The following is a 12,109-nucleotide window of genomic DNA, read 5'->3' as shown; positions in this document are numbered from 1 at the left end:
GAGGGAGGACTCGAACCTCCGGCGGGAGGGACCGCACAATCCGTGACACGGTTCCCCAAACCGCACGGCCACCTCGCGCGGCAGTATTTATGAGTCACGACTCTTTTATCACATATTCACTCGACCGAGTCTACTCCATTACTGCTCTCCAGCTCTCTCTACTAACTGACATTGTCGACGTAATACGCCAGTACCCTGGCCGCCAGAAAAAGCAGCAGGCAACATAAAGTTCTAGAAGCTAACGCTCGCCAGCTAGCACCAGCTACTAGGTACCTCGCTGACGGGGTTATTGATTAGTGTAGCCTTACAAATGTCGCAGATTTCTGGCAATTTCGACGCTTCTAGATGACTTGGAACCAATTTTCCCTTACGTTACTACCTCTCTGACATCAACACGTTTGTTTGCGATGACTTGTACAGTTCTCGCACTATCGCCACATTCTTCTGCCATAGTTTTTTCTGTCTTTAATATCAACGGAACGTTTGATAAAATTATAAATACAATCAATAATCCCCTTCGCCCGCTTGTGACGGACTTCACGTTTAACACCGTCATCTGACATTTATTAACATACCGCATTAGCATCCTTACGGACCCTCATTTACAGCTACACCGATGAAACAAATCTATACGACCACGAACATCGCAGGACCGCGTACTGCCTGGTGACGAAAAGAAGAAGAAGGAAAGAATATAAGCTTAGCAGAGATGATTGCGGAATCGTTCTAAGCAGTCAGTGTCTAATGACAGTCAAATTAAATGGTCGACGACCTCAAAACATGAGGACGAGGCGAAGGGTTTACCCTCCACCATACTCTGTGACACAAAACCCCTGTGATGATCTCTTAGTTGGAAACGGAATCATTCTACGTCTACTTCTATTTAAGACAAACCACCTTATCTGTGTACTGCAGGTACCACCTTCCTCCCTTCTCCCTCCTTTACTCTCCCATTCATGAATCTTGCATGGTAAAAATCACTGTCTCGCCGTGTGAACGCCTGGCCTCGGTGTGCAGTCCTAAAGAATTGATTGCACACCGACGAGCGTATCGCCGTGAAACGGCAACAAGAAGGCGCTGACCCGCGAGCCAACGGATAAAGCAGGCAGCACTACACCTCCAAGAAATCCAGCACCCCTTGTCAATGCTGATTTAACCTGCCACACGTCGCTGGTCGGCCCAATTGAGCAACGGACTTCCAGAGGAGCAGTAATGAGTAATAGGAATAGGATACTAGCATGTGTTCTACCAGTGGTAATAGAGAGTAAATGTGATTGTATGTATGGGGCACATGAAGCCACTTCATGAGAGAGAAATCAATTTATGTTTCTTTCCTTTTTAGAAATGAAGTGTCCTATTAATCTGAAGGTGTTATATAAAGATTATTTTCGAGTCCTGCCATCGGGCATCACAAATTCTCTCCTTCCTTGTTGGTGTTGGCGCTAACTGCCGCACTCGGTTGGGTGGGGGTGGAGGGGTGGGGGGAAGGGTTAAGTCTTTGACTGGTAATTAAGCTGTTATGGGCCCCAGATCCGTACCCAGCCGATGCTTAAATTTTGAATAAAAAACATAAGCAACGGTGGCCCAAGACTTCCTAAGTAAGAAATCAGATTCGCTCAGCTAGGGACCTTGTCAGAGAGGGTGCAAATGCGAACAGAAGTTCAGGAAACTCATTTGCCTTTGGGGTGGGAATCTGTCCCAAAAAAGGAGAACGAATCGGTAGTGTTCATTGGCATGGGGAATGGAAACCACTGCATTAAAGACACGTAATGTGTATCCACAAGACATATGGTCTGTAACTGAGAAAGTTTTATCATAATCTCTCCAGTGAGAAAGATTTATGAGTAGTCCCTAATTAGGATATCCAGGAAGTAATTATGAGGAAAAGACGGAATAGCAAACGAAGCAATAACATTCGCCGAGTCTGAGCATGGAATATCAGATTAGACATACTAGGAAAACTAGAAAATCTCTCTCTCTCGATATAGTGGGAATCAGTGGAGTGAAATGGATAGAAGATAAGGATTTCTGGTCAGAAGAGTATACGGTAATACCATCGGCAGCAAACGGGAGAAGTATTCGTATTGAATAGGATGGTAGGGCAGAGATTATGTTTATGTGAACAGTTCACTGAACGGATAGCAAACCCTCACCGACAACAATAGTTCAGGTATACATGTCGACGCCACTGGCTGGAGATGAAGAGATAGAGGAAGTATATGAGGATATTCAACGGGAAATGCAATACGTGAACGGTATGAAAATCTAATAATAAGGGGTGTCGGAGGGCGGTTGTATGCAATGGAATAGAAGAAATGGATACGGGAAGGTGTGGGCTGGCCAGTAGGAGTAAAACTAATTGAGTTCTGCAACAAATTTCAAATGGTAATAGCGAATCACAAGAGTAGGAGGTACACTTAGACGTGACCTGAAGATGGTCATAGTCAGACAGAGATATCGAAATCAAATATTGAATTGTAAGGCGAACCCAAGAGCAGGTGTGCACTGAGGTCGTAATTTAGTAGACAAGTTTAAGAGAATCGTCCAGAATAATCATTGTGGAAGGAAGTGTGATACAAGTTCTGAGGAAGGCATTTGAATTTCGCTAAGGATGTTGATACTGTGATGCGGAATATCACAGAAGACATGTCAGTTAAGGAAGAGTGGATGTTTCTAAAAAGGTCAATCATAGATATTGGTCAGTCAGACACAGTTCAAAGGGAGCTAACTCCGAACTAACCTTGGATAACAGAAGCAATACTTCAATTGGTCGACGAAAGGGGGAAGTACAAAAATGTTCAACGATAGGCAGGAAAACAGCAATATAAATCTCTTAAGAATGAAATAAACAGGAAGTGCCGGGTAGCAAATACGAAATGGCTGCAGGGAAATGTGAATAAATAAATTTAAAAAAAATTATCGCTGGGAAGGACTGACTGACATCATAGGAAATTGAAAATAACCTTAGGTGAAATTAAAAGCTGTGGTGTTAACATTAAGAGTGTTGTGATAATTCCACTGTTAAACGCAGAAGAAAGAGCTGATAGGTGGAAAGGGTACACTGAAGGCCTCTATAAGGGGAAGAACTAGTATGATCGCTTGATATAAGAAGAAACTAGAGTGGATAAGGAGGACTTAGGTGATCCATTATTAAAGCGAGAATTTAAAAGTGCTCTGGAAGTCTTGAGATCAAATAAAGTAGAAGGGACAGATAACAGTCCATCGGAATTTCTAAAATCATTGTGGAAAATGACAACCAAATTAGCATTCGTGTTTGTTTGTAGAATCTGCAAGACTGGCTATGTACCATTAGACATTCGTAAAACTATCTTCCACACAGATCCTAAGGTAGTGAGTGCAGTGTAGATACAGCAGCGAAAATTCTTTCATATCTTGTGGATAGTTTATAACCCCAAAAATTGAAACCTATTCCTCTTGCAAAGAAATGCTGCTTTAGTCGGTGTACAGTTTCGCGACCAGAACAATGATCTGTCGCTGCAAATATGGTATTCGTCATACACTGCACATCCAACAGGCTGGTTATAAATGTCACGTCGGAAGTTCCTTGCTGCTCCCGTGATTTCGAGAGGAACTGCACCCCACAACAGACCATTATCTTCTCGGAGAGAAATAGAGCGAATCACCTCGAAACCAAAGAAAACTCTGCAGTCTTGTGATTTATCGTCTGCGATACAGTGCAAGAACTACTGATGTAACATGTCACTTAAGCTATATTTCTTGAATGATAATTTGGGACTCTTTCCACATAAACTCGCCACCGTTAATGGCGAACATGGAGAACGGTTCAACCAGGATATGTACTACGCCAACAGGAAAGGATTTCTGCAAAAATCTTGCGAAATTCTTCGTCAATTTCATTCATAAATTTTATACGACATTCCAATAAATTTTTGGACAGACGTTGGCTACACATTGTTTAATATAGATATATTCGCTAGTAATACATGATATGTAGCAGGCATTTAGAAAAACCATTATTACTTGAAAACTGATGCTGATGTGGAACATCCGAATTACATCTCGATTAAGGGGCAAAATATCTTGTATGTATAGTAAATATAATTATTGTAACTGAAAAACAGGATTTTCGTTCACCAACTTAACTGAAGCACAATTTCGCATTATTGCTGAAAAGTTTTCATCACCGTACACTCTTCACAGGGTTTCTGCTACATGTTCTTTACGGATATCAAGGCAAATCAACGCAAATACGAGCGGAAGACGCGGCTGTAAGATGCAGTTCCCGACGCCGATGTGTGTACGCTGCGTGCGTTCTCAGTAGTGCCTTTCTGCCCTCCGGTTCCAGGCTCTTATTTCCTGTTCGGAATGAAGGCTCTGCGCGAGCCTTTTCTGTTTGCAGCCTCCGCAAATTGGATTTCTCCCTCTGTTTAAAGCACTTTCGTAGAAATACACAGGCGACTATCAGGCGGTGGTAACTGTGAGATAAAGGATGTTGTGTTCTACAAAGTGCTGTTTAGTGCAAAGTGTGGGAATTCACTGCCTAACAGCGAGCCACTTTGATTTCAAGCTTTTCGCCAAAGGTTAAAGAAAGGAACAAACAGGGGACTATATCGAATTCCAAAGAATCAACACGTCAGTTCGAAGGAGTGTCGCTTCAAAACACACTCTTTTACAGATTGATCTTGCCTGCGGCTTGTGCATGTTAAGCAAACATATAAATGAGTTAATAAAAAATTAAAGAAACTTTGGATCACAGTAAACATTTTAGTATATTCAGAAATAAAAATCCGTATAATAAAATATCTACAACGAGCACTTCTTCGAGCGTGGTGTGGTACTATATCTAAAATTGTTAAATGTTATGAAATATTCTGAATATTACAAAAGTCTGAATTTGTCAGGTCAGGGAAGTAAATAAAATTACATGGAATATTGTTAAAACGACCTAATAAAGTTTGGTTTAACAGAAAGTGTCATGAAAACGTGCTGTAAAGAAGAAATGCGAGGAATTCATGGATTAAAGAATGGGACAAGGGGACGCCATTTGACCTATTTTATTTAACCTTATCCTAGAGAAGATCGACAGAGAATTTTCTAAAACGAGTCCACAGGGGATCCAGCTACAGGATGTGAACATTGCAGGGCTTGCCTATGCAGACGATGTAGCACTAATAAGTAGTTCCAAAAGAGAATTAATCAGAATGAAGCAAAATTACTACAAAATTGCTGAGAAAACAGGATTATATGTTAATGAAGAAAAGACAGAATACCTGCCCATAAGTAAGAAAACCAGGAAAGATGCACCTCTGACTGTAGATGGATTCAATTTCAAGACTGTTGACCACTTCAAGTACCTAGGAAGTCTTTTTAGTAATAACAACATAACAGATATAGGACTAGATGCTCGTTTATCGACAGCAAACAAGACACTTTTTAGTTTCATCAACATTCTAAGAAAAAGATCACTTAGCAGTAACTTCAAAATTCGCTTATATCAATCGACCATTATACCTGTGATGTTATATGGATGTGAAACATTTAGAAAGAAAGATGAAGAAAAACTGTTAATATTCGAAAGAAAAGTACTAAGGAAAATTTTTGGACCTGTATACGACGACAATAACATGGAATGGGGAATAAGAAGAAATAAAGAATTAAGAGGGCTGTACAAACACCGTAACATCGTCGAAGGGCTCAAGAGGAGAAGGTTGAATTGGGCAGGCCATATAGCAAGAATGACAGACAATGGACTACCTAGAATGACATTCAGCAGAACAATAGATGGAACGAGAGGAATAGGGAGACCCAGAATCACATGGCGGGATAACACTCGGGAGGACACAACTAGGATGAACAGCAACTGCAACTGGACAAACCGCGCATTGGACAGGCAGAAGCGGAAGAGGCTCATTGAGCAGGCGTATGGTCGATAAGGCCCTTGCCACATGTAAAGTAAAATAAAGTATTATTAAAACGAAGATAACGGGAGCAATCATAGAAGACGACAGTATTTCTGTTGAGGAGGAAAACGGCACTATCTTTACAGACGATGATTTAAAGAATATTTTTCGGAATTGAGCTCAAGCAACTGGCACGAATGATCCACTGAATAGTAATATGTAGAAAATTTAGTAACGTTACTTTTTTCGCGTAATTCCTTCTGACGTAAGAGACACATTCTAGCCTTTCAGAGCATGACTTTTGTGTAAGGCAGATAACGTTTCCAAATGGATGATAACAAGATTTGCCTCTACGATATCTAATATTCCTATGAAGTGCATATTGCTACATTAATTTGGTATTATTTCCCATTATGCTGGGAATATAAAGCCCAGATTGATGTCTGTATGGAGAATGATTTAAGGGGTAATGTGGTGAATAATATATACTTATGTCATACAGTTTGAACCCGAAATGGTCTGTTGTTAATTGCGAAGTACTTCTTTTAAATTATACGTCGCAGTCAGGATCCCTCTTTAACTTGTAGAAAATATTTGGAACTGTTGGTAAGCATATACACTTAAGACTTAACTTCTTCTACTAACTGTTGTTCAGACTATGTATTGTTTACCACTTTTCGTTATCCTGAGCGGGAAAAATTACCAAGGCGCTCCACAAAGTTCAGTCAGGAGCTCTATATTGTCATCTCAGTATGTGAATGAGCTATTCAAAAAATGGCTGAAGATCCCTTTTTGTCTGTTATCGCCTCTAGGTACATAATTATGGAAACAGGGCTCTGCACTAAGCAAACACAATTTAATTCTTTAACTCCCATACATGTATCGGCGGAGTTCCATAATAATAATAATAATCATCATCATCATCAGTGGGTTCATTTTATTTACATAATATGATATACTGATGTTTGTATAGGTGTCTGTCATTTGCAATATAATTGATATTTTACTCAAGTTTCTCATCTGAAAGTTTTTTTTCTACATTCTCATGTCTCTAAGGCAATTATATTTGACAAAAAGCGTTTTATAACAGATTACGAGATATTTGTTGCTACGCTTTCTACCATAACAACGTGGAAATAATAAAAATCACAAATGTCGAACTGGAGCAAAGTACCGGCTGGCAGACAGCTGTACGAACAACCATCACATTTAAAAAGTCAAATGAACTCACGAAATATTCATGGGTGTGAAGAATGAAACTGTGTTTGCTCAAATAATAACCTTGTTTTCATAGTTATTACTTCTTGTGGTTGACACAAGTAAATAACCATCAGACAGTAAGTAAAGGAAATTGTGGGTTTCCCTTAATAAGATTTAAAGTGCACATGGAGTTGGAAGTATGGGGGGCCGTTTCGAAATATAGTCTCATAACCTTTTTGCTGTTACAGATGCGTATAAAGCGTAATCCGACAGCGTTAACGTCACTCGCCTTCAGACTGATAAGATTTAAATCATGAATTTCCAGCAACTGTCACGTTTAGTAGAAATATTACGCTAAATGTTGAAAAGCTGTCACACTTATACTCTGAATAGGGTCTATTAGATAAAGAAAATTATTTTATATGCATGCTTAATAATCGAATGATGCAGTGAAAATCAAGTTAAAGCTATTATTTGTAAAATTACTTCTCTTGTGGCCAACAAAGTGTTGGAGATACACGCGTTCAGTAATATAGCATGAGATGAAAATGTTAACATCAACCTCTGCATCTTCAAAGCTACACTGCAGTTCACATTTCTATTCTTGAAAGAGTTCTTGGATGCATTTTCAGACTATTTCTCAACCGTTCCACTCTCAAAGAATAGTGACGACAGAAACTGAAACAGAAAATAGAGTCAGTTGATTGTTGGAAAAACATCGGCTCATTCAGCTGTAATTTTATGTGACTGTTCATTCATTGTTATGAGTGAACAAACAAACGAAAACATTCAGATCGGTCGTTTTAGATTTACGTAATAGTTTATTTATTACTCATTTACTTCTTTCGAATGAAACCAGTTTGCGGAAGCGATAGAATGAAAAAAATCGGCACAGTCCCTCATTGTTCTGAACACTGTCTGAATTACACTTCTTTTTCACGTGAAATCAGTCTGTCGTTTTTTCTGTTGGTTGTACCTTGTAATCTTTCCTTTAGCTGACACCACTCCACAATGTTTTAGTTGATTAGCCTATCCATTCATTCTTTTGCACGAAACTAGTTTGTAGTATTTTCGTTTGTTGATACACATACCTCGACATCCGGGAATATGTGGAGACATCCCAGGAGGTACGCCATACTTAAAACAAGCTACATGTCCAGTGAACTATATAACGGATATAGTAATACTTCTTTTCATCGAATGATTTGAATCCAACCCCTGAACACTTATTCACCAGTTTGTTTGTGGTAAATCTGTGCAGAAAGTTACGTCAACAGCACGTCGGAACATATGACACCTGAGCACACAAACCTGTTTACACCCCACAGCCGGAGAAAACTAGCAGATATAGTGTACCAGGGGCGTGAAGAAGTGCCCATTCATTGTTTCTTCTGTTTCGCACCTAAACCTATCTCTCGTCAACACAGACAAATGTAAAGCATCCGGTAACCAAGTTTGCACCCTTCTGGATGCCAGGCATGACAAATGGACTGCCTGAGTCTCGGCGCATTCAGTTGTGAATGGAAATAAACGGTCGATTTCATTTTGTTACACCATAATTTTTCTCCACTCTGTTACCGACTTTAGTCACTGTTATAGCAGTTAAGATATTTCGTTTTGTTCTGCCAACATGTGAATTTTATGTGTAGATGAGACTACCGCAATGCACAGTAGCGTGGAAAAGCAAGAAATCATATGACTAGATAGAAACTGATCGATTGCGATTCAATATATTCTACGGTATCTGCAACGATGACTTATGTTATAAATTTATTAATTAAACATATTCAAATAAAATTAACGAATGAGTATTTTCCGAAAAAAATATACTTCCGTTAATTGGTAGTATAAGCTTGAAAAGGAAATGATTAAGTCTCCAGTTTCAAAAAGCATCATATTTACCTTCTATTAGCGTCACCTCAGCAGATGCCGAATGAGAATTATCGGGAGAAGGGTGACAGAGTCAAAAAATTTAAATCAGAACAGTATTTGTCCATTAATTTAAACATAAATTTACAATGTGGCACCAGTGTCAAATCATTAAAACCAACTGTCAAATTGATACTTAAACTTATAAGTATTTCTTTTTTGAAATACACATCTTATTTACATAATCTTGATATAAGAGACGATAGTAGTCTCTAAAAAAAAATCCATACTGATATGTAGGTGAAACCACGCCTACCAAGAAAATGAGTGGGATCTTTCATGTGACAGACATAAGCGTCAGATAATTGTGCCAGTCGCTAGTGCTACGTCAAATCAGACAAGTCACATCTGGAGAGCGAATGATAAACATTCATACTGTTGACTTGGCCGTAGAAACTAATTGTTTTCGACTGAAGAAAGCAAATGAACGAGGAAACAGTCAGCTGGACAATCGGTTGTTGAAACCAGCAGGTTGCCCCATCACTATAGAGTAGCACGTGGGGCAGATGAACCCCGAACTCTTTCCGTCCGATATCTGATTTCTTCTGCTTCATTACCCTAGTTGACAATGGCCTTCCCGCTGTGGTAAAACCGGTTCTCGTTAGATCACGTGGTGTCGAGGCTGACCAGCAGGTGGATTGGTGACAGTCCGGGTCTCGACCGATGTTGGCAAACGGTGATGCTCAGCCATTCTGAGACCAATTGAGGAGCTACTTGATTGAGTAGTTACGACTCCCGTCACTAACAAAGTCCGAAAGAGCGGTTTGCTGACCATATGCTCCTTCATATGCGCTTACAGTGACGTCCATGGACATGATATGGCGGTGCGGTTCCTAACGTGGGGCCTTCAAAACCGGTTCGGATGGAGTTTGTCCATTCCGATTATTATTTCCTCCTACGAAAGTGGGAGTCAACAAAACATTTTCTCATTCGGAGGAGAAAACTGGTGTTTTAAATTTCATGAAAAGTTCTTGATGCAACGAAAACCGGCTGTTATTAAATGATTGACACTCAAACTCCATTTTAATACCAGTCACGCTATTTCGCGACAGTACAAAACGAGATCCCTTTCTTTGAAATTTTTTATCCTGTCTCGTAAGAATTCCATGCAACGCAACAATGCTCCAAAAGAGGATGAACAAACGACTGCTAAGTATTTCTTTCATGATATGCAATCTTCAGCCCGCCTTCCCCACAATTTTGTATTTGAAGGTTCCTGTTTAAGTTATTTCCAACTGAAATATCTAAGTATTGAATTAAATCGACTACCTTTAAATTAAACTGGTTTATTTCTTAGTAATTACGTTCACTTTTTCACATGTCTTGTTATTTAGGGTCAATGCCACTTTTCGCACGATGCAGATATGTTGTTTAAATCATTCTGCAATTAGGTTTGATCTACTATACGGTAAACGAAAGCATTATCTGCTAACAATCTACGAGGGATACACCGATTGTTTTGTAAACCGTTAATATAGGTTGAGAACAGCAGATTACATATATCATTTGCTTGGGGGACCCTACCTATCGTTTCTGTTATACTGGACGACGTTCCGTCAGTTACTACGTATTATGCCTTTCTAACAGAAAATAAAAAATCCAGTCGCGCAAATGAGACTTCATAAGCACGCAGTTTGATTAGAAGCCGATTGTGAGGTACCGTGTCAAAGCCTTCTGACTTTTCAGTCCTGACACCTGAAAATGTACACGGCTCTCTTAAGTCTGCATGAGTAGTGTATAGTAACTGGCTTCGATATCTGGAATAGCAAGTCTACCCTACTTATCTGTACTCGTCACAGCTTTCCACTTTCCCAAACAATGCCACTGGGACAACGTTACTTTCCAGTTGTGGAAACAACACATTAACTATGGATGATCATCGATGATAAATGAAGATGCGCTCATCATATCCGACATACTGTTTTTTGTTGTTGTTGCTGTTGTTGTGGTCCTTAGTCAAAAGACTGGTTTTGCTGCAGCTCTCCATGCTGTTCTATCCTGTGCAAGCCTCTTCATCTCCGAGTAACTACTATAACCTACGTCCCTCTGGATCTGCTTAGCGTCTCCATCTCTTGGTCTCCCTCTACAATTTCCCCCCCCCCCCCTCTCCATTACTAAACTGGTGATCCCTTGATGCCTCAGAATGTGTCCTACCAACCGATCCCTTCATCTAGTCAGATCGTAGCACAAAGTTCTCTCCAATTCTATTCAGTACCACCACATTAGTTACGTGATCTACCCATCTAATGTTCAGCATTCTTCTGTAGCACCATATTTCAAAAGCTTGTATTGTCTTCTTATATAAACTGTTTATCGTCCATGTTTCACTTCCATACATGGCTACATTCCATAGATATACTTTCAGAAAGGACTTCGTGACACTTAAATCTATATTCGATGTTAAAAAAGTTTCTCTTCTTCAGAAACGCTTTTCTTGCCATTGTCAGTCTACATTTTACATCGTGTTTTGTTTTGTTTTAGGACGCAAAAACAACTGGGGTCAAACGCGCTCAAGTTATATCCATAGAATATGAAAAAAGAGAGAAGTTAAAAAAACGACTACACGTTAACCCCAATCGATGGACGAGAAGACAGCTAAACACAGGGACGTGGAGAAAGGTCTATAAAATACACCATAGAGAAACGGAGGTCCAGAACTAAAAATTAAATGGTCTTCACTATTTTGCAACGACGAATAAAAAATAAAATGAGATCGACAGCTCGCGCGTCGTTTGCTGAAACCGCCGATAACTCAGACGGCAAACCCAAACGGGAACATAAACGGTTAAGGAAATGGACACTCCGTCAGGTATTGGTGGACCGATAAAACTTGTGCGTAATGTGAACAAGGTGGTGGGGGAGCGCCATTTAACAAATGGTGATGGCTGAAAATGCAGCATCTACACTCCTGGAAATGGAAAAAAGAACACATTGACACCGGTGTGTCAGACCCACCATACTTGCTCCGGACACTGCGAGAGGGCTGTACAAGCAATTATCACACGCACGGCACAGCGGACACACCAGGAACCGCGGTGTTGGCCGTCGAATGGCGCTAGCTGCGCAGCATTTGTGCACCGCCGCCGTCAGTGTCAGCC

This window comes from Schistocerca americana, chromosome 1 (assembly GCF_021461395.2).
Source record: "Schistocerca americana isolate TAMUIC-IGC-003095 chromosome 1, iqSchAmer2.1, whole genome shotgun sequence".
In the NCBI taxonomy this organism is placed as follows: domain Eukaryota; kingdom Metazoa; phylum Arthropoda; class Insecta; order Orthoptera; family Acrididae; genus Schistocerca; species Schistocerca americana.
The sequence above is the reverse complement of the archived record's forward strand: the minus strand, read 5'-3'. Positions refer to the sequence as shown.